At 49.2% G+C, this 27069-nt stretch overlaps 1 protein-coding gene across 5 annotated transcripts in view; it reads left to right on the top strand.

Moving 5' to 3' along the window:
- LOC140203839 (RAS guanyl-releasing protein 1-like) overlaps positions 1–27069 on the top strand; it is a 204044-nt gene that overhangs the window by 62114 nt on the left and 114861 nt on the right. The window contains exon 1 of one of the 5 annotated variants that reach the window (XM_072269964.1): positions 10151–10173. The exons of 3 other annotated variants lie outside the window; for them this stretch is intronic. The gene's annotated coding sequence lies outside the window, so the exon portion shown is untranslated. Of the gene's footprint in view, positions 1–10150; positions 10174–25408; positions 25495–27069 lie in introns of those variants that run through there. One more of the 5 variants, XM_072269963.1, reaches the window with a different exon arrangement.

Genomic DNA, 27069 nt, shown 5'->3' with positions numbered 1-27069 from the left:
GGACACGCTGGAGGCAGGAAGCATGTTCCTGCTGATGGGTGAGTCCAGAACCAGAGGCCACAGTTTAAGAATTACGGGTGGGCCATTTAGAACGGAGTTGAGGAAAAACTTTTTCACCCAGAGAGTGCTGGATATAGGGAATGCTCTGCCCCAGAAGGCTGTGGAGGCCGAGTCTCTGGATGCTTTCAAGAAAGAGATGGATAGAGCTCTTAAAGTTAGGAATCAAAGGTTATGGGGATAAGGCAGGAACTGGATACTGATAGTGGATGATCAGCCATGATCACAGTGAGTGGCGGTGCTGGCTCGAAGGGCCGAATGGCCTACTCCTGCACCTATTGTCTATTGTCTATTGTCCACATGTAATAATTTTAAATAAGTAACACTGCAAACATGAGTTGTGGATTCCTTGAAAGTACGTCTGTAGGTTATGGAATCAGTTCAGCGTTGAGCCGATTGAAGAGTTGAGATGAGTTGTAGAGTCCTTGATAGTGAGTCTACAGGCTGCAGAATCAGTTCCGTTGTTGAGGTGAGTGAAGTTATCCACGCTGGTGGTGCAGGAGGCTGACGGTTGGTAACTGTCCCTGAACCTGGTGGTGTGGGACCTAAGGCTCCTGTACCTCCTTCCTGACAATGGTTGGCCAGCACCAAGGTGTGCCACGCACAGGGAGGTAGATAAGGGACTCATACCTAGGCTGGATGGTGCTGGCGATGCTGTTTCGAAGAGAGTTGGACCGACTTGCCTTGTGAGTGGGCGACTGGTCCCACACTTATGGGTTTCCTGCTCAGGAGAGTGCCAATCCTGATATCAGAACGCAATGAAGGGTCGGGTTCAAATGTCAGTGAGCCAGAAAATCCTCACAATGAGGCTACAATATCACAGCCAAACTTTGTGACAATCCATCTGTGATAATTACTTAAGTATGGACAGAAATCTAAAAGTGTGAGGTACATTAGTCTACATCTGAAAAAAGTTTGATGTTGTTCTGATCAAAGGTTATATTTGAAACGTTACCTCTCTTTGTGTACCAGATGCCACGCATTTCCTGCATTCTTCTTGCCTGTATTTTCTCTCTTCTGAGGTGTGAAATGAGCATGACCAAGGATGGAGCTGATAAATTTTGACAGAAGTGCCAGGAGAACGCCCTGCCTCTGTCAGTGGGCTTTACCATATGTCGGGCTGCTTGAACTATTATTGACAACCGTGTCAGCTGAGCCTGATTGCAGGGAGATCTTGCTTCAGATCGGCCTGGTCCCACCCCAGAAGGCCGAGGACAAAGGCCAGGCCAGACCTCCCGCTGTAGGGTGGGCTCTTCTGTCCGTTCTTCTCCTGGCGTTTCGGACAGCAATGAAGGCAGTCCATCTCTGGCGGCGTTCGCGGCTTCCTTCATCGTGTCAGTGGCCTCCCCTCGGTTTTCACTACTGTCGGTCATGCAAGTTCCGGGTGGAGACTCAGAGATACCGTCACACTCAGATGTAGAAGGATTTTTCGTTGCTGTTTCCATAACAATTTTGTTTGACCAGTCAGGGTTGCTAAGCCTGAGCTGAACCCCCGAACATGGACCACCTAGTCTGGCCCCTCCCCTTTGACCTGTTTGGCATGGGCGACCCTAGCGCAAAGCCCTGACTCCAGCCGGCATAGCTCTCTGGGTCATTGAGGCACGCATTGAGGACGGTTGTGGTCCTCTTGGAGGGCCGTTCCTCCCGCCCCTGTTGAACTGGCGGCCCACCTGCACTCACAGGTGGGCACGTGGGACCCCATGCCCCGTTTGAAAGGAGCGCAGGGCAATTCTACCCAGCGTCCAGGCCCAAAATGAATCTCCCTTCAACAGGCGTGGTAATAGCATGCTATCTGTTGTTGGGGTCTTACTGTGTGTGTTAGAAGTGTTGGTTCCGACCAAAGGGGAAACAGCAGGAGGGTCTCGGCCCAAAACACTCTTCTCCACAGATGCTGCCTGGCCTGCCGAGTTCCTCCAGCATTTTGTGTGTATTGCAGCAGGAGTCGCTTAGTACTTTCATGCAAGGGCGTTTATCAGGCAACGCGCAAACCAAACCAACAAAAATCAGTGAAAATAGTGCAAAGAAAAATGTTAATATCTACAAAAACATACCTACAAGAAAACACACTAATAGCTCCATCCTCGTTTGTGTCCAGTATTAACTCCTGGCAGCCCCAGTCTCTCTCTCTCTTACTGAGGGCAATCAGCCCCTTCTTTTCACACTGGATGATCTTTAATTACCGACAAAAGTTAACTTAAAACTACACATGAATTAGAATATGATCCACTCGACACTATAGTTACAATCATGTTACAAAATAAACAGAAGTATTTGCCTTAAATACAGTGTGCAAAAACAACATGTACATATAGACACATCCCCATTGCTAACAAAATTGAATATCTACCGTGTATGGTGGGAAAGGTGGCAGGCATCAAGCCAGCAGGAGCTCAGGAGCTCAGCAGCTCAGTTTCGAACCCTCCGCGCAATGGCAGCAGGTTGTCAAGGCAATGTTCGTGTGTGTGTGTAAGGAGGACGTTTTCCGAATGCTGTCCGTCACAGGGTGCAAGTTTGCTTTCAAAGCTCTTGACGGTGTGGGACCGAACTACATCGCAGAATCAATTTCATCCTGTAGCCCTGCTGGAGGCCTTGGCTCTTCTTCTGCCTGCCTCTTACATTTGACCGATCTCCCTCAAAAAGAAAATTAGTAGGTCATTCTTCTTTTTTTTTAAACTACTCTCCTAAACTGTGGAACTCAATACCTAAATCTATTAGGGATGCAGACTCAGTTGACACTTTTAGACACCAGCTCAAAACCTGTTTATTTAACTTTGCTCTTAACTAACGTAATTTTGTCTTTTATTTTTATGCTTGCACTCTCTCCCATTGTAAAGCTCTTTGAACTACATTGTTCTGTATGAAAATGCTCTATAATTAAGTTATAATAATTATTAAATTGGTTACTATATTTAAGCACTTTCCAAACGTATAATTGCATGAGTTTGGATCAGGGATAGGCCACTCGGCCCTTCAACCCTTACTCACCATTTGACAAGGTCATGTGACCCCACTATGACGGTTCCACCCCCCTCCTCCCCTCCCCCACCCCACCTACCTTGTTTGTGAGTAATCTACGTAGCCTGACCCTAACTGTTCCGTGGCTGTTGGACAAAGGCTCACATTACAATTAGATAAATAGCTATCCCCCATCTTAGTGTTAACTGGACAATCCCATATTTTTACACAGTGACTCCTAGGTTTAGATTGGCCCGCAAGGGGAAGTGTCCTCTCCACATCCATGTGATTAAGACTCTGCAAAATCTTGCCCACTCAGTGGCCTCTTTATTAGACACCAGTACACCTGCTCGTTTATGCAAATACCTAGCCAGCCAATCACGTGGCAGCAACTCAATGCATAAAAGCATGCGGACATGGTCAAGAGGTTCAGTTGTTGTCTATCCGTCAGAATGGAGAGGAAACTGTGATCCAAGCGATTTTAACCGTGGAGTGATTGTTGGTGCCAGACTGGATGGATTGAGTATCTTGGAAACTGCTGATCTCCTGGGGTTTTCACCCATAATAGTCCCTAGAGTTTACAGTGAATGGTGCGAGGAAATAAAACATCCAGTGAGCGGCAGTTCTGTGGGCAGTCAGAACTTAATGAGAGAGGGCAGAGGAGAATGGCCAGGCTGGTTCAAGCTGACAGGAAGGCGACAGTAACTCAAGTAAACATGTGTTACAACAGTGGTGCGTAGAAGAACTTCTCTGAACAGAAAACATGTCGAACCTTGAAGGGGATGGGCTACAGCAGCAGAAGACCACGAGCGTACACTCAGTAGCCACTTTATTTTGGAACTCCCGTACCCATTAAAGTGACCACCGCTCGCTGCTCCGGAACCCAGTGGGTATCAGCCCAGCCTGTCCGACCTTTCCTCCTGAGACAGTCTGTCTACTTTGGGTAATGGACTAGAAAACTCTCTCTGACCTGCGGCTAAAATATTGGCCCTCTTCCTGAAGTGAGGAGATCGATAATGTACGCTGTGCTGTCGACGGAGTCTCACCGATGCCCCCGTATAACCTGACCTCCGTTTGTGTTCAGTTCCCCAGCAACAAGCCAGAGGATTTTGTCCTCTCCCGCAGTGCCCACATACCGGCCTTTTCTCAAATTGACAGCTTTAGGATGTGGAAATTGGTGAGTCGCCCCCATGCATCTACTGCGCCAGACTCTGTGCACAAGCGCCCAGGCACACTGAAGCAGAGTAAGATCCCAGGACTGAATCCCACGGTCAAATTAGAAAGGTCTGGTGCAAGCTGGATCGGGGTGGCGGGGTCCAGGCCCCGGAGCATATCAACGTGACTGAATCCAATGTTTGGACAATGATTTACGCACCAGGCTGAATCATAAAGGTTGCATACAGGCCGAATCGGGGTGGCGGGGTTCCAGGCCCCGGAGCGTATCAACACGATTGAATCTGATGTTTAGAGAACAATTTTATCACCAGGCTGAATCGTAAAGGTTGCGTACAGGCGGAATCGAGGCAGCGTGGCTCCAGGCCGAATTGTAAAGATCAGGTTATACGGGGCATTGGTGAGACCCTGTCTACAGCACAGCGTACATTATCAATCTCCTCACTTCAGGAAGAAGGCCAATATTTTATCCGCAGGTGGAGAGGGTTTCCTCGACCTTTACCCAAAGTGGACAGACTGTCTCAGGACGAAAGGTCAGACAGGCTGGGCTGATACCCACTGGAGTCCAGAGCAGTGAGAGGGCAGTTCACTGGGAATCGAGGCGGCGGGGTCCAGGCCCAGAGCATATCAAAGTGACTGAATCCAATGTCTGGACAAAGATTTAGGCGCCGGGCCAGGTTGAAAAGGTCAGGGTGTCGGGGCCTCCAGGTGAGGGTCAGGCCAGTTCAGTTGGCTCTCCGCAACATTTACTCGGCTCTGCACAGAACTAAGGGTCCACGGCCACATTCTCTGTGTGGACTTCAGTTTAGAACGCTATTTATTCTCCGCAGGATTTGTTTTTTTGGGTTTCTTTGTTTCTTGGGCGCCTGTTAGGAGACGAATATCAAGGCTGGATAATGCATACATATGAACTTCGAATGATAAAGGACCAGTATTAGCATGTTGGCAGGAGTTTTTGAAATTCATGATTTGGGACCTGGGCTCGGCAGCCGGTCTCATCCCGTGTGGTGGTGGTGAGCAGCCTCCAGCTGAGTTGCTGACGGGGCCACTTCGGAGGGCAGCTAAGGGTCAACCCACAGAGTGGTTAGGAAACAGAGCGTGAATGGGAATTTTGGAAGTGGAAATGGTTTATTAGTGTCACGTGCACCAAGAAACAGTGAAAAGTTTATCTTGCGTACTGAGTCATGCCTTGGAGGGGCCGATGATTTGCGTCGCTGCCCTCGGAAGAGCTTCTGGGTCCCGACGTTCTCAAGGATGTTATTGAAATTCTGAGGTCTGTGGATTGGACTGAATTGAATTGAATCGACTTATTACTCACATCCTTCATATACATGAGGAGTAAAAATCTTTACGTAGCATCTCCGTTCAAATGTGCATTGTGCATTTATAGTAGTTTATAATAAGTACAACAGGATGGTCAGTATAACAGAAATACAGTTGTGTCAGCATGAGTTAATCAGTCTGATGGCCTGGTGGAAGAAGCTGTCCCGGAGCCTGTTGGTCCTGGCTTTTATGGTGCGGTACCATTTCCCGGATGGTAGCAGCTGGAACAGTTTGTGGTTGGGGTGACTCAAGTCCCTAATGATCCTTCAGACCCTTTTTACACACCTGTCTCTGTAAATGTCCTGAATAGCGGGACATTCACACCTACAGATGCGTTGGGCTGTCCGCACCACTCTCCGCAGGGTCCTGTGATTGAGGGAAGTATAGTTCCCACATCAGGCAGTGATGCAGCCAGTCAGGATGCTCTCAATTGTGCCCCTACAGAAAGCTCTTAGTATTTGGGGGGGGGGGGGGCCATACCAAACTTCTTCAACCATCTGAGGTGAAAGAGGCGCTGTTGTGCTTTTTTCACAAACAGCTGGTATGTACAGACCAGGTGAGGTCCTTGGTGATGTTTATGCCGAGGAACTTAAAGCTGTTCACCCTCTCAACCCCAGATCTATTGATGCCTATAGGGGTTAGCCTGTCTCCATTCCTCCTGTAGTCCACAACCAGCTCCTTTGTTTTTGTGACACTGAGGGAGAGGTTGTTTTCTTGACACCACTGTGTCAAGGTGATGACTTCCTCTCTGTAGGCTGCCTCATTATTTTTTGGGATTAGGCCAATCAGTGTAGTGTCGACAGCAAATTTAATTAGCAGCTTGGAGCTGTGGCTGGCAACACAGTCATGGGTATACAGAGAGGAAAAGAGGAAGCTTAGTACACAGCCCTGAAGGGCTCCTGTGTTGAGGGTCAGAGGGGCAGAGGTGAGGGAGCCCACTCTTACCACCTGCTGGCGATCTGACAGGGAGTCCAGGATCCAGCTGCACAAGGCAGGGTGAAGGCCAAGGTCTCCGAGCTTCTTGTTGAGCCTGGAGGGAATTATGGTGTTGAATACTGTACTGTAGTCCAAGAACAGCATTCTCACATAAGCATCCTTCTTCTCCAAATGTGTAAGGATGGTGTGTAGATCTGTGGCTATTGGGTTGTCTGTCGATCGGTTATGTCGATAGGCGAATTGTAGTGAATCCAGTGTGGGGGGCGGCATGTGGTCCTTGACCAGCCTCTCAAAGCATTTGCTTATTACTGAGGTGAGTGCGACAGGACACCAGTCGTTCGGACACGTTACCTTGGTCTTTTTTGGTACTGGGACAATGGTGGATAATTTGAAGCAGGGGGGCACTCTACACTGGGACAGGGAGAGATTGAAAATTCATATTGGCCTCTTTCAGTTCTATGCTTCCCTTCATGTTCTCCGCTATGCTTTCTTGTTGCCGATTGGCGGGCTGGGGGCTTGGAGTTTGACATTCTTGCTGTTGCTTCTCCATTTGGGGGATTGACTAGTTTTCCAGTGAAGGATGGGTTGGCGGGGGTGGGGGGTTGGAGTTTGTAAGTTTTTGCTACTTTTTCTTTTCATGCGGAGGTGGGGGGAATTACAACTAGAGGGTGGGGGAGGGGTACTTCCATGGTTTTCTGTATCCCATGACTATCTGGAGAAGATGAGTCTCAGAGATGTATTCTGCATACCTAATTGATAATAATAGTGTGGGCACGTGGCCAAGTGGTTAAGGCATTGGACTATCTACCTGAAGGTCGTGAGTTCGAGCCCCAGCCGAGGGAACTTGTTGTGTCCTTGAGCAAGACACTTAATCACACATTGCTCTGCGACGACACTGGTGCCAAGCTGTATGGGTACTAATGCCCTTCCCTTGGACAACATTGGTGTTGTGGAGAGGGGAGACTTGCAGCATGGGCAACTGCCGGTCTTTCATACAACCTTGCCCAGGCCTGCGCCCTGGAGAGTGAAGACTTTCCAGGCACAGATTCATGGTCCCGCAAGACTAACGGATGCCTTTACTAATTGATAATAAAATGAACCTTTGTGCATACAGACCATTTCATTGCACGGTGCATTGAGAACTATGAGGTGGTGTCCGTGGATGTTTTGTGATGTCTTGTTCCATAGTTCTGTATAAACCTGCACTATGTGAGTGGCATTTCGCTGTGCTCTTGGCTTGGAGAAGCCACTTCTCTGCTCAGGGTGAGAGGATAAAGCTGGGGGTGAATTCTGTGTCATACCCACTCTGAACGGTGACACATTGTCAGCAGATACTTAGTGAAGCCACAGTCACAGAGTTACAGTGTCCTATAGCAACTAACAGGCCCTTCAGCCCATCAAGACAATGCTCAACGTAAAGTGAAATTAGGACACCACCTTTCCCTTTATAGAGAGAGAGAGAGCCTGTGGTATGTTGAATACCGGGTGAATGAGTAGTCTTGGGGTACTGCAAGCCTGTGTCTTTATTGATGCTTTACTGCACGCTTGAGTGCTCGGTGGAGGGCACAGATGCTTTTTTGTTGGTGGGGGGTGGGGGGGGGTCGTTGCTTTGCCGCTGCTTGTGCGTGGGAGGGGGAGCTGGGGGGGGCTTTGGGGTTCTAATGTTTAACTGTCATTCATTCTTTGGGGCACTCCACTGTTTTTGTGGATGTTTGTGAAGAAAAAGAATTTCAGGATGTATATTGTATACATTTCTCTGACATTAAATGTACCTATTGAAGCCTAAGTCAACATATGTCACTATATACAACCCTGAGATTCGTTTTCTTGCAGGCATACTCAACAAATCTGTAGAAGAGTAACTACAACAGGATCAGTGAAACTCCACCTAACTGGGGTAGTCAACCAGAGTGCAGAAGAGAGCAAAATGTGCAAATGCAAATACAGTATAAATAAATAGCAATAAATAACGAGAGCACTAGAGGAAGAGTCCTTGAAAGTGAGTCCATTGGTTGTGGGAACATTTCAATGATGGGGCAAGTGAAGTTATCCCCTTTGGTTGACGGCTGAGGGGTAATAACTATTCCTGAACCTAACGATGTGAGTCCTGAGGCTCCTGTAGCTTCTTGCTGAGTAATGTATTCTGTACTAACCATGAATCTACAATTCCCGTCAGCACTGTGTCCCCCTGATTCTACCACTCACCCATACGTGAGAGGTATTTCACCGGGAGGGCATGCAAACTCCACCTAGACAGCACTGGTGGCTGGGATAGAATGTGGGCCGCTGGGTCTGCGAGGCTGCGGCTATACAAGCTGTGCCACCGTGCCACGTATGTGTTATTCAGTGAGGAAATGTCGTTATTGACCGCGTTGACAAAATTGCTGCAAATCTGAAATCAAATATAAATTGCTGGGAGATCAGACATCATTGCTGAGAGAGAAACCCAGTTAACATTTCAGGTTGGCAGCCTTTTGCTTCCATTCCAAGTCTAATGAAAGATCATACAGTCCTGTGCAAAAGTCCTGTGCACATATATATATCTAGGGTGGCAAGAATTTTGCATGGCACTACAGTAATTTTATCCTTTGCACTGTTCTGCTGCTGCAAAAAAAGCACAAATTTCATGACATATGTGAGTGATGATAAACCTGCTTCTGATTTGGGTTTCTATTGTGGACTGAGAGTGGGAAGGGGGCAGGGAGATGGGAAGCATGGTTGGGAAAAGGGGAAGGGAGAGGGGAGCACCAGAGAGACATTCTGTAATGATCAATAAGCCAATTGTTTGGAATTAAATGACTTTACCTGATGTCTCAGGGATGGGTGTGTCCACACCTACTCCACCTGCCCCTCGAACTCCTTCTCTGCCACCTGTCCCACACCCCTCCCGTTCCCAGTATCCTTTTGATCCCGCCAGATTTACAAACTCGCTCCACTCCACGTTGACAAATACAGCAAAAGTCTTAGGCATATATGTTCCCAGTTCTGTGTGTGATAAAACAAAAAGAAATACTCAACTGGACAGGCAGCATCTGCGGGGCGAGAAACAGAGATAACATTTCACATCTTTGCCCTGAAACCTCAGACTGTCTTTCTCCCTTGATAGATGCTACCTGAACATCTGCAGTGCCCTCTGCCCTTTCTAATAGTAACAATCGGCTCAGTTTAGTGAATAACAATAAAGATTAACAGTCCTTCAAAGGCGGAAACGGCAAAATCCTTCGCATTCCTGGGCACGAGAAGAAACGGGATGTGTATGTATCTAATCTATAAGAAGGCTGGACTTGAAACAATCGATTTGCTGATGAGGTTCACATGTGCCGGGGAATTGCAGGTGGAATCTGAAAGCTCTGGCTGATTAGAAACAGGACTTGGCTGCGAAAGTAAGGGCCGATGAGACGGTATGCTGAGGAGCTGAGAGGGTCTGGACTGCAGCCCTTTGCGTGTGTGTGAGAGAGAGAAGAACAGTTTCCTCCTACCAGCAGCCAAACGGCAGGCAGAGAGAGAGAGAGAGCAAAGTGCTGCGTTTAAATCACTTCTCCCACAGTCAGTCAGAGTCTGAACCACCGATGCTGGTAACGTTGGCACATGGAGAATCCGGCCAACACCCCTGCATCTGACTCTGCCACCTTGGCACTGCGCCCCGTCACCAAGGTCCACCATGTCAGACAATCACTGAGCCCGTCGTTCGCCTCCGTTGTGTTGCGCTGTTCAGGACCTTAATCACCAGTAAGTACAAGACTATTAATTCCGCAGGTCAGGTAACGCCCATGGGGAGGAGTAAAGAGACGATGTTACGGGCCGAGACCCTTTATCGACCCCTCAGTTTTGTCTGTGTTCGTCTGGAGTTCCAGTGTCTTCAGGATCTCTCGCGTTCACAGAAGCGTTAATGCCTGAAGGTTAAGGGTGAATCTGCTTGTGTTTAAGGCCCTCGGAGTTCAGATGCGTTCAGGTTGTGGTCTCGGAGCAGTGGGTGTAGGGTGCTGATCACTGATGTACCACAGTCTGGTGGGTGTAGGGTTCTGATGACCGATTAATACCGGGGTCGGAGGGTCCTGAACACGGGCTGAAGTCCAAGCATTCATAGGATGCAGAGGTGTTTCAGGAAGGTTTCCCTGTGACTGCCCGGGGGTTTCCCACGGGTGCCCTGGTGACCCCTGCATCCCAAGTGTATGCAGGTGGGTGGTTTATTTGGTCACTGTAAGTTACCCCTGGTGTGGATGTTTGGTGGGAGTATGGGAGTGGTGGGGCAGCAACCTAGCGTAGCGGTTATCACGACCCTCCACGGTACCAACGACCCAGGTTCAATTCCCGCCGCCGCCTGTAGGAATTTGTACGTTCTCCCCGTGACCGCGTGGGTTTCCACCGGGTGCTCCGGTTTCCCCCCCATCATCCAAAGGCGTCAAATGGTCAATATAAATCGTCCCGTGATTTGGCTAGGGTTAATTCGGGGGTTGCTGGGCGGCGCAAATTGAAGGGGCAGGACCAATGTTCCCTCCAGTTCATAATGACCAGTGTGCCCACAAATCTTGTGCTGGCAGTTTCTCTGTCCAGTGACAACAACATGTGCGCACTGAATAATTTCCTCAATAAAAACAGTATAAATAGGCCAGTTCTAAAATCTGCAGACAAACCATCGCAGACTCCATGTTGTCACACTGTCCTCATCAGAAACTGAAAAAGGAAATGCGATTGTGTAATGTACTTAACATGCTGACGGGGCAGAGGGTGACAACCTTTTGTGCGCAGTTTAAATTCCTCTGTGCGTTGGTAATAAAAGATGTGCACGCGCGCACACACATGCACACCTTGGAGGGAGCATTGGCCAGAAGAGTTTGTTCCACGATGTATCTCGATAAACAAATAAATAAATAAAGGGTGTGGGGTGGGGAGAGAATACCTTACAGGGAAACCGTGGACTAGGGATTGGTGAATTCAGTGGTGAGCCAGCATGGACACGAAGGGATGAATGGCCTCGTGTCTGTTACAAGTAACCTAAAGTAAGAAATGATGTATGAGAGAGTGGGTCTTGTACAAAACCCAGATGGCATGGGTTCTCTATCAGTCTCTTCAACATTGCTCACCCTACAACAAAACTCTGCCCTGTATTCGTTCAAGTTGGCACAGCTTTGTGGGCCGAAGGGCCTGTATTGTGCTGTAGGTTTTCTAAGTCAGGAATGACTTCCCGTAGCTCGAGGGGTGGCTATGTGCCTAAGGTCTTTGCTCGTTCCTGCCCCACCAGATTTATATCTGCGTGATTCTGTTTTATTCCCCCGGTTCAGTCCCTTCCTACCTACATCTGCGAGACTTCGCACGGTCTTCATCTTTTCAATGACTTCAAGCTCCCCGACCCTGGTCGTCTCATTTTCACTGTGGATGTCCAGTCCCTATACACCCCCACCCCCCATCAGGAAGGCCTCAAAGCCCTCTGCTTTTTAATGGACACCAGACCCAACCAGTCCCCTTCCGCTACCACTCTCATCCGTCCAGTGGAACTGAGCCTCACTCGCAATAATTTTTCCTTCGGCTCCTCCCACTTCCGTCAGACAAAAGGTGGGCACTCTCATGGGTCCCAGATATGCCTGCCTTTTTGTTGGCTACGTGGAGCAGTCTATGTTCCAAGCCCACACTGGTGTCACTCCCCTACTACATCGACGACTGCATTGGTGCTGATTCCTGCGCCCATGAAGAGCTCAATGAGTTCATTAACTTTGCATCCAACTTCCACCCTGCCCTCAAATTTAGCTGGTCCAATTCCGATACCTCCCTCCCCTTTCTCGATCTCACTGTCTCCATCTCTGAGGGGAAGGGGAAGCACCAGAGAGACATTCTGTAATGATCAATAAACCAATTGCTTGGAATCAAATGACCTTGCCTAGTGTCTCAGGGCTGGGTGTGTCTGCACCCGTATCACCCCCACCTCCCCCGCCCCTGGCACTCCTCTGCCACCTGCCCCACACCCGTCCCGCGGCACTGCCAGATTTACAAACTCGCTCTCTGCTCCGCATTGACGAAAACAGTACTGTGTAGAAGTCTTAGGCACCCCAGCTCTGTATATATGCCTAAGATTTTTGCACAGCACTGTATGCCCTTATGGCCTTAACGCTGAACTGCGGGAAGTGTACATATCTGTGTCACAGTCTTGCCACCTTTGCTTAGTCACTGTGTTCAGGGTACATGTCTGTACTGAAGTGCTGTTCTCAGGATATATTCCTGTGCCACAGGACTGCCTTCAATGTAGATAGCTGCAGTACGGGACTGCTTCCAATGTGCGTGATTGTAGAGCGGGACTGCAATCGGTGTCGGCTGGATTAGAGTGGACAGGCCCGCACAGCCCTTACTTCACTGCGGCTTGCTTGACACTAGGTGTCTGTACTCCCGGGCTGGTGTTGCTGTACACTGTATTTCCCCGTGTTGGGTTGCTGCCATTACTATCTGCGCCTGTTGTGAAGAACGGACGCTGGTGCATTTGTGTAAAATGCAGCACTGCCGTTTTAGGTACAGAGGAGATGTCAGGGGTAAATGTTTTACGCAGTGATTGGTGAGTGCGTGGAATGGGCTGCTGGCGACGGCGGTGGAGTCGGAAACAATAGGGTCTTTTAAGAGCCTCCTGGATGGGTACATGGAGCTTAGAAAAATAGAGTGCTATGGGTAAGCCTAGGTAGTTCTAAGGTAAGGACATGTTCGGCACAACTTTGTGGGCCAAAGGGCCTGTATTGTGCGTAGGTTTTCCACGTTTCTAAAATCCACTGAGTCTGAAAGTCCAAGCAACACTCACAAAGTGCTGGAGGAACTCAGCAGGCCAGGCAGCCTCAATGGAAGAGAGTTAACAGTCGATAATTCGGGCCAAGAACCTTCACCAGGACCTTCAGAGTCTTGACGAAGGGTCTCAGCCCAAAACATCATTTGATTTAGTCTTTTTACTCTTTACTGCTTTTTATAGTAATTTTTTTTTAAACTAGTCATTTCATTATTTTTGAAAGCATCTTCACTTTACAGAATGTTTTGACATGCGCCTGGGTCTTTTGCACAGTACTGTAATTGTTCCTGAACCTGGCAGTGCGAGTCCTGGAGCTCCTGTACCTTCTTCATGATGGCAGCGGCGAGAAGAGGGCACGACCTGTGTAGAGGGGATCCCTGGTGATGGATGTTGCCTCCCTGTGACGATGATCCGTGTAGGTGTGCTCAATGGTGGGATGGACTGGGCCGTATCCCACTCGTTTTTGTAGGATCTTCCATTCAAGGGAATTGGTGTTTCCAGACCAGACTGTGATGCAACTGGTCAATATACTCTCCACCACACATCTACAGAGGTTTGACAGAGATTTAGATGTCAGGCCAAATCTCTGCAAACTTGTAAGGAAGTTGAGGAACTGCTGTGCTTTCTTCGCAGTCCCGCTGACGTGCTGGGCCCAGGACAGGTCCCCTGAAATGACATCACCGAGGAATTTAAAGTTGCTGACCACCTCCATTTCTGATCCTCCAATGAGGACTGGCTTATGAACCTCTGGCTGAAGTCAATAATCCGCCCCTTGACCCTTCTGACATTGAGCGAGAGGTTGTTGTGGCACCACTCAGACAGAATTTCAGTCTCCCTCCCGTATGCTAATTCATCACCACCTTTGATTCGGGGACGGTGACGTCATCGGCGAACTTGGTGCTTAGCCGCACAGTCATAAGTATGTTAAGTTACTAATATTAGTATATGTGCATGAGAGACTGGTTACCACCAGTGAGTACATGCCTGTACACAGGGCTGTCAACAAGTAGACATCCTTGTCATCGTGGTATACATGTCTACATTGAAGGACTATCTTTCCAGTTCCATTCCTCGAGCGTGCATCAATCAAGTTAGTAGTCCCTTTATTCAGTATCCTCCCTGTCTAATAAAATGGCTGTTGAGGGTACGTTTGTGGTCTTCTGCTGCTGTAGCCTGTCCACTTCAAGGTTCAATGTGTTGTGCATTCAGAGATGCTCTCCTGCACACCACTGTTGTAACTTGTGGCTACTTGAGTCACTCTCAGCTTGAACCAGTCTGGCCATTCTCCTCCGACCTCTCTCATTAACAAGGCTTTTTCACGCACGGATGTTTACCACTGCTGGAATTTTTTTTTTTTTTTTTTTGCTTTTTTTTTTTGCACCATCCTCTAATAAACTCTGCTAACTCTCTCTCGGCTGTGCGTGAAAATCCCAGGAGATCAGCAGTTTCTGAGATACTCAAACCACCCCATCCGGCACCAACAATAATTCCACCGTCAGCTTCACCTAGGTCATATTTCTTCTCCCGTTCTGATGTTTGGTCTGAACAACAACTGAACCTCTTGACCATGCCTGCATGCTTTTGTGCATAGAGTTGCTGCCAGACGATTGGCTGATTGGATATTCGCAAGAACGAGTAGGTGTACAGTTATACCTAATAAAGTGGCCATTGAGCATTTATTAAACTCTGGCTGGGATCATTTCCCTTGGCACCTTGTCCGTGGTCATTATTCTTTGAAGGTGGGTGAGGTGGAACGGGATGGAGAAGAGGAGGGGACGTGGCACCTCCACCATTTCTCACCACCCCTTCCACCCTTGAGTTCCAGACCAGCTTCTCCCTAACACAGTTTGATCCCAGGAACTAGATTAAGCCATTGAAAGAGAACATTAGGACACACAGAGAGACAATGAAGAGGATATAGAAGTGTTTTATTCAAACAAAAATGGGAAACACGCGTCATTTTGAGACACTCTTCAAGGAAGAGGCCTTCTAGCCCAATACTACATGACAATTTATATGCCAAAGATCGAACGTAACAGCAGGACAATTCTATATTTACAACTAACCCTGTTAGTTATCATTAACCCTGTGCTCCTTCAATGCACTCCTGCTCCAACATTTTTATCTAGATCATGTTAGCCATTGTCATGTCCTCTCTGCAGCCATCTGCTGTAGGATCAGGACTGTAGCTCATCGCTGTTGCCCAACGGACCCTCAAACCATTCCCTTCGCTGAACACCCATCCGGCTGACCCACAGCTCTGAATGTTCACGTTGCCAAATGTCCCATACTCAAAATCTGTAACTCCCTCCAGCTCCGACACCATTCCCTACCTCTGACGCCTACACCCCTCCCAATTTCCATCAGCTCCTCCAAATCCTACACCTCTCCCTATCTCTGTAACCTTCTCAGCTCCTACACCCCTCCCAATTTCCATCAGCTCCTCCAAATCCTACACCCTTCCCTATCTCCATAACTTCCTGAACCCCTACACCCCTCTTTATCTCCATAACCTCCTCAGCTCTTACACCCCACCCTATCTCCATAACTTCCTCAGTTCCTACACCCCTCCCTATCTCCATAACTTCCTCAGCTCCTACACCCCTCCCTATCTCCATAACTTCCTCAGCCCCTACACCCCTCCCTATCTCCATAACTTCCTGAAGCCCTACACCCCTCCCTATCTCCATAACTTCCTGAAGCCCTACACCTCTCCCTATCTCCATAACTTCCTGAAGCCCTACACCCCTCCCTATCTCCATAACTTCCTGACCCCCTACACCCCTCTCTATCTCCATAACCTCCTCAGCTCTTACACCCCACCCTATCTCCAAACTTCCTCAGCTCCTACACCTCTCCCTATCTCCATAACTTCCTCAGCCCCTACACCCCTCCCTATCTCCATAACTTCCTCAGCCCCTACACCCCTCCCTATCTCCATAACTTCCTCAGCCCCTACACCCCTCCCTATCTCCATAACTTCCTCAGTCCCTACACCCCTCCCTATCTCCATAACTTCCTCAGTCCCTACACCCCTCCCTATCTCCATAACTTCCTCAGCCCCTACACCCCTCCCTATCTCCATAACTTCCTCAGTCCCTACACCCCTCCCTATCTCCATAACTTCCTCAGTCCCTACACCCCTCCCTATCTCCATAACTTCCTCAGCCCCTACACCCCTCCCTATCTCCATAACTTCCTCAGTCCCTACACCCCTCCCTATCTCCATAACTTCCTCAGTCCCTACACCCCTCCCTATCTCCATAACTTCCTCAGCCCCTACACCCCTCCCTATCTCCATAACCTCCTCAGCTCCTACACCCCTCCCTATCTCCATAACCTCCTCAGTTCCTACACCCCTCCCTATCTCCATAACTTCCTCAGTTTCCACACCCCTCCCTATCTCCATAACCTCCTCAGCTCCTACACCCCTCCCTATCTCCATAATTTCCTGAACCCCTACACCCCTCCCTGTCTCCATAACCTCCTCAGCTCCTACACCCCTCCCTATCTCCAAACTTCCTCAGCCCCTACACCTCTCCCTATCTCCATAACCTCCTCAGCCCCTACACCCCTCCCTATCTCCAAACTTCCTCAGCCCCTACACCTCTCCCTATCTCCATAACCTCCTCAGCCCCTACACCCCTCCCTATCTCCATAACCTCCTCAGCTCCTACACCCCTCCCTATCTCCATAACTTCCTCAGCTCCTACACCCCTCTCTATCTCCATAACCTCCTCAGCCCCTACACCCCTCCCTATCTCCATAACTTCCTCAACCCCTACACCCCTCCCTATCTCCATAACTTCCTCAGCTCCTACACCCCTCCCTATCTCCAAACTTCCTCAGCCCCTACACCTCTCCCTATCTCCATAACCTCCTCAACCCCTACACCCCTCCCTGTCTCCATAACCTCCTCAGCTCCTACACCCCTCCCTATCTCCATAACCTCCTCAACCCTACACCCCTCCCTATCTCCATAACCTCCTCAGCTCCTACACCCCTCCCTATCTCCATAACTTCCTCAGCCCCTACACCCCTCCCTATCTCCATAACCTCCTCAGTTTCCACACCCCTCTCTATCTCCATAACTTCCTCAGCCCCTACACCCCTCCCTATCTCCATAACTTCCTCAGCCCCTACACCTCTCCCTATCTCCATAACTTCCTCAGTCCCTACACCCCTCCCTATCTCCATAACCTCCTCAGCTCCTACACCCCTCCCTATCTCCATAACCTCCTCAGCTCCTACACCCCTCCCTATCTCCATAACTTCCTCAGCCCCTACACCCTCCCTATCTCCATAACTTCCTCAGCCCCTACACCCCTCCCTATCTCCATAACTTCCTCAGCCCCTACACCTCTCCCTATCTCCATAACTTCCTCAGTCCCTACACCCCTCCCTGTCTCCATAACCTCCTCAGTCCCTACACCCCTCCCTATCTCCATAACCTCCTCAGCCCCTACACCCCTCCCTATCTCCATAACTTCCTCAGCTCCTACACCCCTCCCTATCTCCATAACCTCCTCAGTTTCCACACCCCTCTCTATCTCCATAACCTCCTCAGTCCCTACACCCCTCCCTGTCTCCATAACTTCCTCAGCTCCTACACCCCTCCCTATCTCCATAACTTCCTCAGTCCCTACACCCCTCCCTATCTCCATAACTTCCTGAAGCCCTACACCCCTCCCTATCTCCATAACTTCCTCAGCCCCTACACCCCTCCCTATCTCCATAACTTCCTCAGCTCCTACACCCCTCCCTATCTCCATAACTTCCTCAGCCCCTACAACCCTCCCTATCTCCATAACCTCCTCAGCTCCTACACCCCTCCCTATCTCCATAACCTCCTCAGCTCCTACACCCCTCCCTATCTCCAAACTTCCTCAGCCCCTACACCTCTCCCTATCTCCATAACCTCCTCAGCCCCTACACCCCTCCCTATCTCCATAACTTCCTCAGCCCCTACACCCCTCCCTATCTCCATAACCTCCTCAGCTCCTACACCCCTCCCTATCTCCATAACCTCCTCAGCCCCTACACCCCTCCCTATCTCCATAACCTCCTCAGCTCCTACACCCCTCCCTATCTCCATAACTTCCTCAACCCCTACACCCCTCCCTATCTCCATAACTTCCTCAGCTCCTACACCCCTCCCTATCTCCAAACTTCCTCAGCCCCTACACCTCTCCCTATCTCCATAACCTCCTCAACCCCTACACCCCTCCCTGTCTCCATAACCTCCTCAGCTCCTACACCCCTCCCTATCTCCATAACCTCCTCAACCCTACACCCCTCCCTATCTCCATAACCTCCTCAGCTCCTACACCCCTCCCTATCTCCATAACCTCCTCAACCCTACACCCCTCCCTATCTCCATAACCTCCTCAGCTCCTACACCCCTCCCTATCTCCATAACTTCCTCAGCCCCTACACCCCTCCCTATCTCCATAACCTCCTCAGTTTCCACACCCCTCTCTATCTCCATAACTTCCTCAGCCCCTACACCCCTCCCTATCTCCATAACTTCCTCAGCCCCTACACCTCTCCCTATCTCCATAACTTCCTCAGTCCCTACACCCCTTCCTATCTCCATAACCTCCTCAGCTCCTACACCCCTCCCTGTCTCCATAACCTCCTCAGCTCCTACACCCCTCCCTATCTCCATAACATCCTCAGCTCCTACACCCCTCCCTATCTCCATAACCTCCTCAGCCCCTACACCCCTCCCTATCTCCATAACCTCCTCAGCCCCTACACCCCTCCCTATCTCCATAACTTCCTCAGCTCCTACACCCCTTCCTATCTCCATAACTTCCTCAGTCCCTACACCCCTCCCTATCTCCATAACTTCCTCAGTCCCTACACCCCTCCCTATCTCCATAACTTCCTGAAGCCCTACACCCCTCCCTATGTCCATAACTTCCTCAGCCCCTACACCCCTCCCTATCTCCATAACTTCCTCAGCTCCTACACCCCTCCCTATCTCCATAACTTCCTCAGCCCCTACACCCCTCCCTATCTCCATAACCTCCTCAGCCCCTACACCTCTCCCTATCTCCATAACCTCCTCAGCCCCTACACCCCTCCCTATCTCCATAACTTCCTCAGCTCCTACACCCCTCCCTATCTCCATAACTTCCTGAACCCCTACACCCCTTCCTATCTCCATAACTTCCTGAAGCCCTACACCCCTCCCTATCTCCATAACCTCCTCAGCTCCTACACCCCTCCCTATCTCCAAACTTCCTCAGCCCCTACACCTCTCCCTATCTCCATAACTTCCTCAGTCCCTACACCCCTCCTGTCTCCATAACTTCCTCAGCTCCTACACCCCTCCCTATCTCCAAACTTCCTCAGCCCCTACACCCCTCCCTATCTCCATAACCTCCTCAGCTCCTACACCCCTCCCTATCTCCATAACTTCCTCAGCCCCTACACCCCTCCCTATCTCCATAACCTCCTCAGCTCCTACACCCCTCCCTATCTCCATAACTTCCTCAGCCCCTACACCCCTCCCTATCTCCATAACTTCCTCAGCTCCTACACCCCTCCCTATCTCCATAACTTCCTGAACCCCTACACCCCTTCCTATCTCCATAACCTCCTCAACCCCACACCCCTCCCTATCTCCATAACCTCCTCAGCTCCTACACCCCTCCCTATCTCCATAACTTCCTCAGCCCCTACACCCCTCCCTATCTCCATAACTTCCTCAGCTCCTACACCCCTCCCTATCTCCATAACTTCCTGAACCCCTACACCCCTTCCTATCTCCATAACCTCCTCAACCCCTACACCCCTCCCTATCTCCATAACCTCCTCAGCTCCTACACCCCTCCCTATCTCCATAACTTCCTCAGCTCCTACACCCCTCCCTATCTCCATAACCTCCTCAGCCCCTACACCCCTCCCTATCTCCATAACCTCCTCAGCTCCTACACCCCTCCCTATCTCCATAACTTCCTCAGTCCCTACACCCCTCCCTATCTCCATAACTTCCTGAACCCCTACACCCCTTCCTATCTCCATAACTTCCTGAAGCCCTACACCCCTCCCTATCTCCATAACCTCCTCAGCCCCTACACCCCTCCCTATCTCCATAACTTCCTCAGTCCCTACACCCCTCCCTATCTCCATAACTTCCTCAGCCCCTACACCCCTCCCTATCTCCATAACTTCCTCAGTCCCTACACCCCTCCCTATCTCCATAACTTCCTCAGCTCCTACACCCCTCCCTATCTCCATAACTTCCTCAGTCCCTACACCCCTCCCTATCTCCATAACCTCCTCAGCTCCTACACCCCTCCCTATCTCCATAACTTCCTCAGCTCCTACACCCCTCCCTATCTCCATAACTTCCTCAGCCCCTAGACCTCTCCCTATCTCCATAACTTCCTCAGTCCCTACACCCCTTCCTATCTCCATAACCTCCTCAGCTCCTACACCCCTCCCTATCTCCATAACTTCCTGAACCCCTACACCCCTTCCTATCTCCATAACCTCCTCAACCCTACACCCCTCCCTATCTCCATAACCTCCTCAGCCCCTACACCCCTCCCTATCTCCATAACCTCCTCCAACTCTTACACCCCTTCCTATCTACATAACCTCCTCCAACTCTTACACCCCTTCCTATCTACATAAACCCTTCCAGCTCCTGCACCCCTCCCTATCTCTGTAACCTTCTCCACACTCCACACCACTGCCTATCTCTGTAACTCCTTCTGGCCCCTTCAGACACATTAGGCCTGACCCGACTCCTGTGATGTGCTGTGGACACATTACAATGACAACAAGTGCAACCTTTCCAAAGTTCTTCCAATTGGTCAAGGACCTCATCTTCTCTATCTCCTTTGGACTATTGAGGGCAGGGTGATGGATTTTAACAAGGTCCCCCATGGCAGGCTAGTCAGAGGAAACTGGCCAATTGGATTATGAACTGTTGGCAGGAGTGAGAGTGTTTGTAGTGCACAATTGTTTGTCAGACTGGAAGCCTATGACCTGTCGAGTTCCACAAGGTTCAGCGGTGGGACTCCTGATGTGCCTAAGACTTTGGTACAGTACTGTAGTCTTAGTCTCATAGTCATAGTCATACTTCATTGATCCCGGGGGAAATTGGTTTTCGTTACAGTTGCACCATAAATAATTAAATAGTAATAAAACCATAAATAGTTAAATAGTAATATGTAAATTATGCCAGGAAATAAGTCCAGGACCAGCCTATTGGCTCAGGGTGTCTGACCCTCCAAGGGAGGAGTTGTAAAGTTTGATGGCCACAGGCAGGAATGACTTCCTATGATGCTCTGTGTTGCATCTCGGTGGAATGAGTCTCTGGCTGAATGTACTCCTGTGCCCAGCCAGTATGTTATGTAGTGGATGAGAGACATTGTCCAAGATGGTATGCAATTTGGACAGCATCCTCTTTTCAGACGCCACCGTCAGAGAGTCCAGTTCCATCCCCACAACATCAATGGCCTTACGAATGAGATTGTTGATTCTGTTGGTGTCTGCTACCCTCAGCCTGCTGCCCCAGCACACAACAGCAAACATGATTGCACTGGCCACCACAGAATCATAGAACATCCTCAGCATCGTCTGGGAGGTGTTAAAGGACCTCAGTCTCCTCAGGAAATAGAGACGGCTCTGACCCTTCTTGTAGACAGCCTCTGTGTTCTTTGACCAGTCCAGTTTATTGGCAATTCATATCCCCAGGTATTTGTAATCCTACACCATGTCCACACTGACCCCCTGGATGGAAACAGGGGTCACCGGTGCCTTAGCTCTCCTGAGGTCTACCACCAGCTCCTGAGTCTTTTTCACATTAAGCTGCAGATAATTCTGCTCGCACATGTGACAAAGTTTCTTACAGTAGCCCTGTAGTCAGCCTCATCTACCTTGCTGATGCATCCAACTATGGCAGAGTCATCAGAAAACTTCTGAAGATGACAAGACTCTGTGCAGTAGTTGAGGTAGTGAAAGACTATGACTATGTGCCTAAGACTTTTGTACAGTACTGTACCTCTACTGTCTCAATTCAAGAATGTGAATTCACAAATTAACTAACTACTTGTACACCTATTACGTTTCCCTGACCCTCCATGGACAGTGAAAGAAGAGAAAATGTAATATCCGGGATGAAAAGTCTAGGCTGGCCAGGTATTCCTTGTGGTCCATGTGTCTGACATCCGTGCCAGTTGGTCTCTGGAGAGTTGTCACTGCCTGAGCTTCCAAAAGCCTCATTTTTATCCTTTTCCTTATCAGATCAATCTATGATGTTCCAATTTCATTGGCTTGTGGTCACCCGACTGACGTGTTAGATTCCCATTGGATGTAGCCCAGGGTTACCAAGTTTATGTTTTATGGCCTTCACCTTCAACTTCCTGACTTAGGTGACTCTTTTTGGTCTCTTCAACTCTGACTGGTTCAAACCAGGCAAGCTAGATCACCCAGACACTGGGCCCAGATTAACACACACAAAACACTGGAGGAACTCAGCAGGCCAGGCAGCATCTGTAGAAAAGAGTACAGTCAACGTTTCAGGCTAAGACCCATCTTCAGTCCTGGGAAAAAAGAGATGAGAAGTTAGAGTAAGAAGGTAGGGGGAAGTGGAGCAAGAAACACAAGGTGGCAGGTAATGGGTGAAAGAGGGGGAGGGGGTGAAGTAAAGAGCTGGGAAGTTGATTGGTGAAAGAGATAAAGGGCTGGAGAAGGGGGAATCTGATAGGAGAGGACAGAAGGGGAGGGGGAGGAGCACCAGAGGGAGGCGATGGGCAGGTAAGGAAATGAAGTGAGAGAGGGAGAGGAAATGGTAAAGGACAGCATGGGGCGTAATTACTGGAAGTTCAAGAAACAGATGTTCTTGCCATCAGGTTAGAGGCTACACAGATGGACTATAAGGTATCACTCCTCCAACCTGAGTGTGGTCTCATCGTGGCAGTAGAGGAGGCCATGGACTGATGTGTTGCTGAGATGATGAGACTGCTTCTGCAAACCTTCCACTTTATACTATAAACAGTTTCTTACCTGAGAACAGTCTCAGGTTTAGCAGATCATTCGCAGAAATTCCCAATGTCCACATTCAAGTGCTCTGATTAAGTTATCCCAGAACAAGAACCAGTTTATCAAACAGTTCACAAAATGGTGACTGCAAGGACAGTCTCACAAAATGGCCGCCTCCATTCTTGTTCACTGATTGTAGTTCTTTCTGGCCAATAATAATCACTGACGTATAAAACTTGTTGTTTTGCGACAGCAGTACAGTGCAAAGCATAAAATATACAATAAAAATAAGATAAATCGGTACATTGACCATTTAGAATCTGATGGCGGAGGGGAGGAAGCTGTTCCTAAAATGTTGAGTATGCGTCTTCAGGCCCCTGTACCTACTTTCTGATGGTAGTAATGAAAAGTAAGCATGCCCTGGGTTGTGGGAGTCCTTAATGATGGATGCCACCTTCGTGAGTCATGAGTCAGCTTTGAAGATGGACTCAGTGCTGAGGGGGCTGGAGCCCATGATGGAGCTGGCTGAGTTTACAACTTCCTGCAGTCTTTCTTCCGATCCTGTTTAGTGGCTCCTCCATGCCTGACAGTGGACGGCACGTGGATGGGAGAGCTTTAAGGTGACACAGGCCAAACGTGGAGAAGTGGGACTAGCTGAAGAAGGTGCTACGGTCAGCATGGACGATCTGTCCTGAAGGAACTGCTGACCTGATGTACAACTCTGTGACTCTGACAGATCCTCGTAATGGATGCAAGGAAGTGGAAAGTTATTCACCTGAGGAATCGTCTGTGGGTAATATGCTACCAGGACTCTCCTCTGGATCTGGGATGGTGGTGTCCAGCTGATTTATTGAGTCTCATCGGAGGGACCCCTCCACGAAGACCACAAGCTTGGCATTGGGTTTGGAGGCTTGTGTGCCTCAATGACCCAGAGAACTATGGGGGAGGAACTATGCCACTGCAGGAGGAGAAGATGGCGGCGCGACGCAGCGCGCAGCGGCCACTCCGGTGAATGATATCTGTTATCTGTCAAGTAGGGTATCGTGCACAATCCTGATTTGATGGAGACGGACGTGAGAGCATGGAGGAACATCTGGTGAAACTTCTGAAATGCCTGTTTCACTGCTGCTGCTACTGTGTGATCCAGAATCTCCGGAGGGGAAGGCCCCGAGTCCTCGGCTTTGCTTGTTGCTCGGCGGCCAGAGCGGGGTCGAAGCGCTCGGTAGAGATGGTGCTCGGTGTCGGAGGGCTGGTCGGAGGCTCGAAGTTTTCGGATGGACTCAGAGTCCGCTGCGGTCGGGTGCTTCCAATGGTGCTGCATCGGCAAGTTTGCGGTGCTTGGAGGTTCATGGTGGGGAGAGTTTCTCCCTTCTACTGTCTGCGTGAGATATGGGGCTATCAGGACTTTGAGACTTTTTTTTTACCTTGCCCATGGTCTGCTCTTTATCAAATTACGGTATTGCTTTGCACTGTTGTAACTATATGTTATAATTATGTGGTTTTGTCAGTTTTAGTCTTGGTTTGTCCTGTGTTTCTGTGATATCTTTCTGGAGGAACATTGTAACATTTTTTAATGCATGCATTTCTAAATGACAATAAACGAGGACTGAGTGTCCTCATAATCTAGTCTAAACTATGTTGGCTGGAATCCAGGGCTTTATGCTTTGGCTCTTCGTAGGGTCACATGCCAAACAGGTCAAAAGGTAGATGTCAGACTAAGAGTCCTTCAAGTGCGGGGGTTCAGCTCAGGGCTAACAACCCTGTCTGGTCAAAAAATAAGATTGTTATGGAAACAGCAATGAAAAATCCTTCTACATCTGAGTGAGATAGTATTCCTGAGACTTGCATGACTGGCAGTAGTGGAAACCAAGAGGAAGCTACTGGCACAATGAAGGGAGCCCTGAGCACTGCCAGAGACAGAGGCCAGCAGTGTAATGGGGAGTGAGTAAGTACAACAGATGGACCTTGAAGGTCTGGGCTGCGAGAGGATGAGATGGAGGGGTAATGACACTGGGCTGTATCAGAGCCTCGAGGAGCAGGTTCACTGCCCCCACTATCACTTCCACATTCACTTCTTGTTCAAACTCATTTCTTTTCAATATACATGTCGATGGGGATTTCGCTTCCTGTTTGCGGAGTTCACTTGAGCTGAGGGAGGTGAGCGGGGAGGTCACGGGACTGGCAAGTGCGAGCAGCGCCTGCGGTAAGCAGCTTTGCCCGATGTGAGGCGCGGACCACGGGTGCTACCAGCCAGGCCTGCCCAGCATGTGAAGAGCTCTTGGCACAAGGTAACACCACTTTACCAATTCTTCTGGCCAGGGTCCACCGGGCAAGAACTGGCAGCTCAAGCAAATACCTTCAGACTTCCTCTGTGGACAGATTCGCCCTTCGGTAAATCGCTTTTCTTTCCATCCATCTATTCTCCTCAGTCACTCATGGCTCTCTGTGTTGGATTAGGGCATAGAATTGATATTTTTTGAGTACTTTTTTTGTAGTTTAACTTTCTTATACTTGCTTATAATTTTTATATAATAGGATACAGTACTATATGATATATGTATCCAGGGTGCCTAAGACTTTTGCACAGTACTGTTTTCGTGTAATTGTTCATAAATTTTTTTAATCGTAGTATGGCTGATTCTGTATTTTCTAGCAACTTCTCAGTTTTTCTGCTGCCTTTGTTGTACCTGTGCCCACAGGAAAATGATTCTTAGGGTCGTATATGGTGACACATATTTACTTTGATAATAAAACTTACATGGAACTTGGATCTGGACAATTCATAGGTTACTTGCTATTAGTGAGATGTGCGTTTATCTGCGGTCTGAGAATGAGATGACTGCAACTTCTTTTCTCTGTCTTTGTCCGTCCTTTGTTCGTGTGACCTTAAATAAGATGGCCAAAACTGCCAAGCTCAAACACGAGGAGATCTGCAGATGCTGGAATTTCAAGGAACACACATAAAAGTTGCTGGACGAAGGGTCTCGGCCCGAAATGTCAACTGTACCTCTTCCTAGAGATGCGGCCTGGCCTGCTGCGTTCACCAAAACTGCCAAGCTTTTTGCCTCATCCTTGAAATCCAAAGAACCTCTGGATCACTGTTGCCAGATCCAGCATCTGTTAGTTCTTGCGTTGAAAAAGAGTGAGGGCCTGTGTTGAAAAAAGGTCATTTCGACCGTAGATCCTGGGTCTGGAAGAGCAAGCCACTGCCTGCCTGTTAAAACCTACCTGTAGGCTGTCAGTTCGATCTGGGGCGCTCCTGGTCTGAAATGTCAACTTTGCTTCACTCCCCGCAGAAGCTGCCTGATCTGGTGTGTTCATTTCAACTTCCATCATCTGCAGTTCATTGGCTTCATTTTTTTGTCGTTCTATTCACTGAAACATCACAGATGAATTAACAGCCCATACATAATCCACTGCAGGCCCTCTGTGACAGGGACTCCCCGCTGACACTGCTGGGCGGGTGGCTCACAATGGGCCTATGGTCCAGCCCTTCCACTTTGACTAATGATGTAGCAGCGCTCACCGAGCTTGGCAATTAGCTTGCAGACGTTTCAACACCAGTCGAGGTGACATCCGCAGTGCACAGTTGTTGGTGCTTCTCTCTGGGAGTGCTCGCGTTTATATAGGCCCCCGTTTGCTTGCCTCGATCCTGATTGGCTAGCCCCTACAGTTGACCTCTGACTTCCACTGGCTCGCGTTTCTATGGCTCTTTGGGGTTCGTAGATGGCATTTATCTCAATAAGTTTGTTCACGGAGTTATCAGAAGAGAACCACGCTTTTAAGGGTTCTCCTGCCTGCTTCATGTTTGCCTCTGTAGTGTCCTTCTCGGTCTTGATGTACTGAGATCAACGTCAGTGGAT

Source organism: Mobula birostris, chromosome 10, assembly GCF_030028105.1.
Source record: "Mobula birostris isolate sMobBir1 chromosome 10, sMobBir1.hap1, whole genome shotgun sequence".
NCBI classification, from domain to species: domain Eukaryota; kingdom Metazoa; phylum Chordata; class Chondrichthyes; order Myliobatiformes; family Myliobatidae; genus Mobula; species Mobula birostris.
This window is presented reverse-complemented; position numbering and strand designations above follow the sequence as displayed.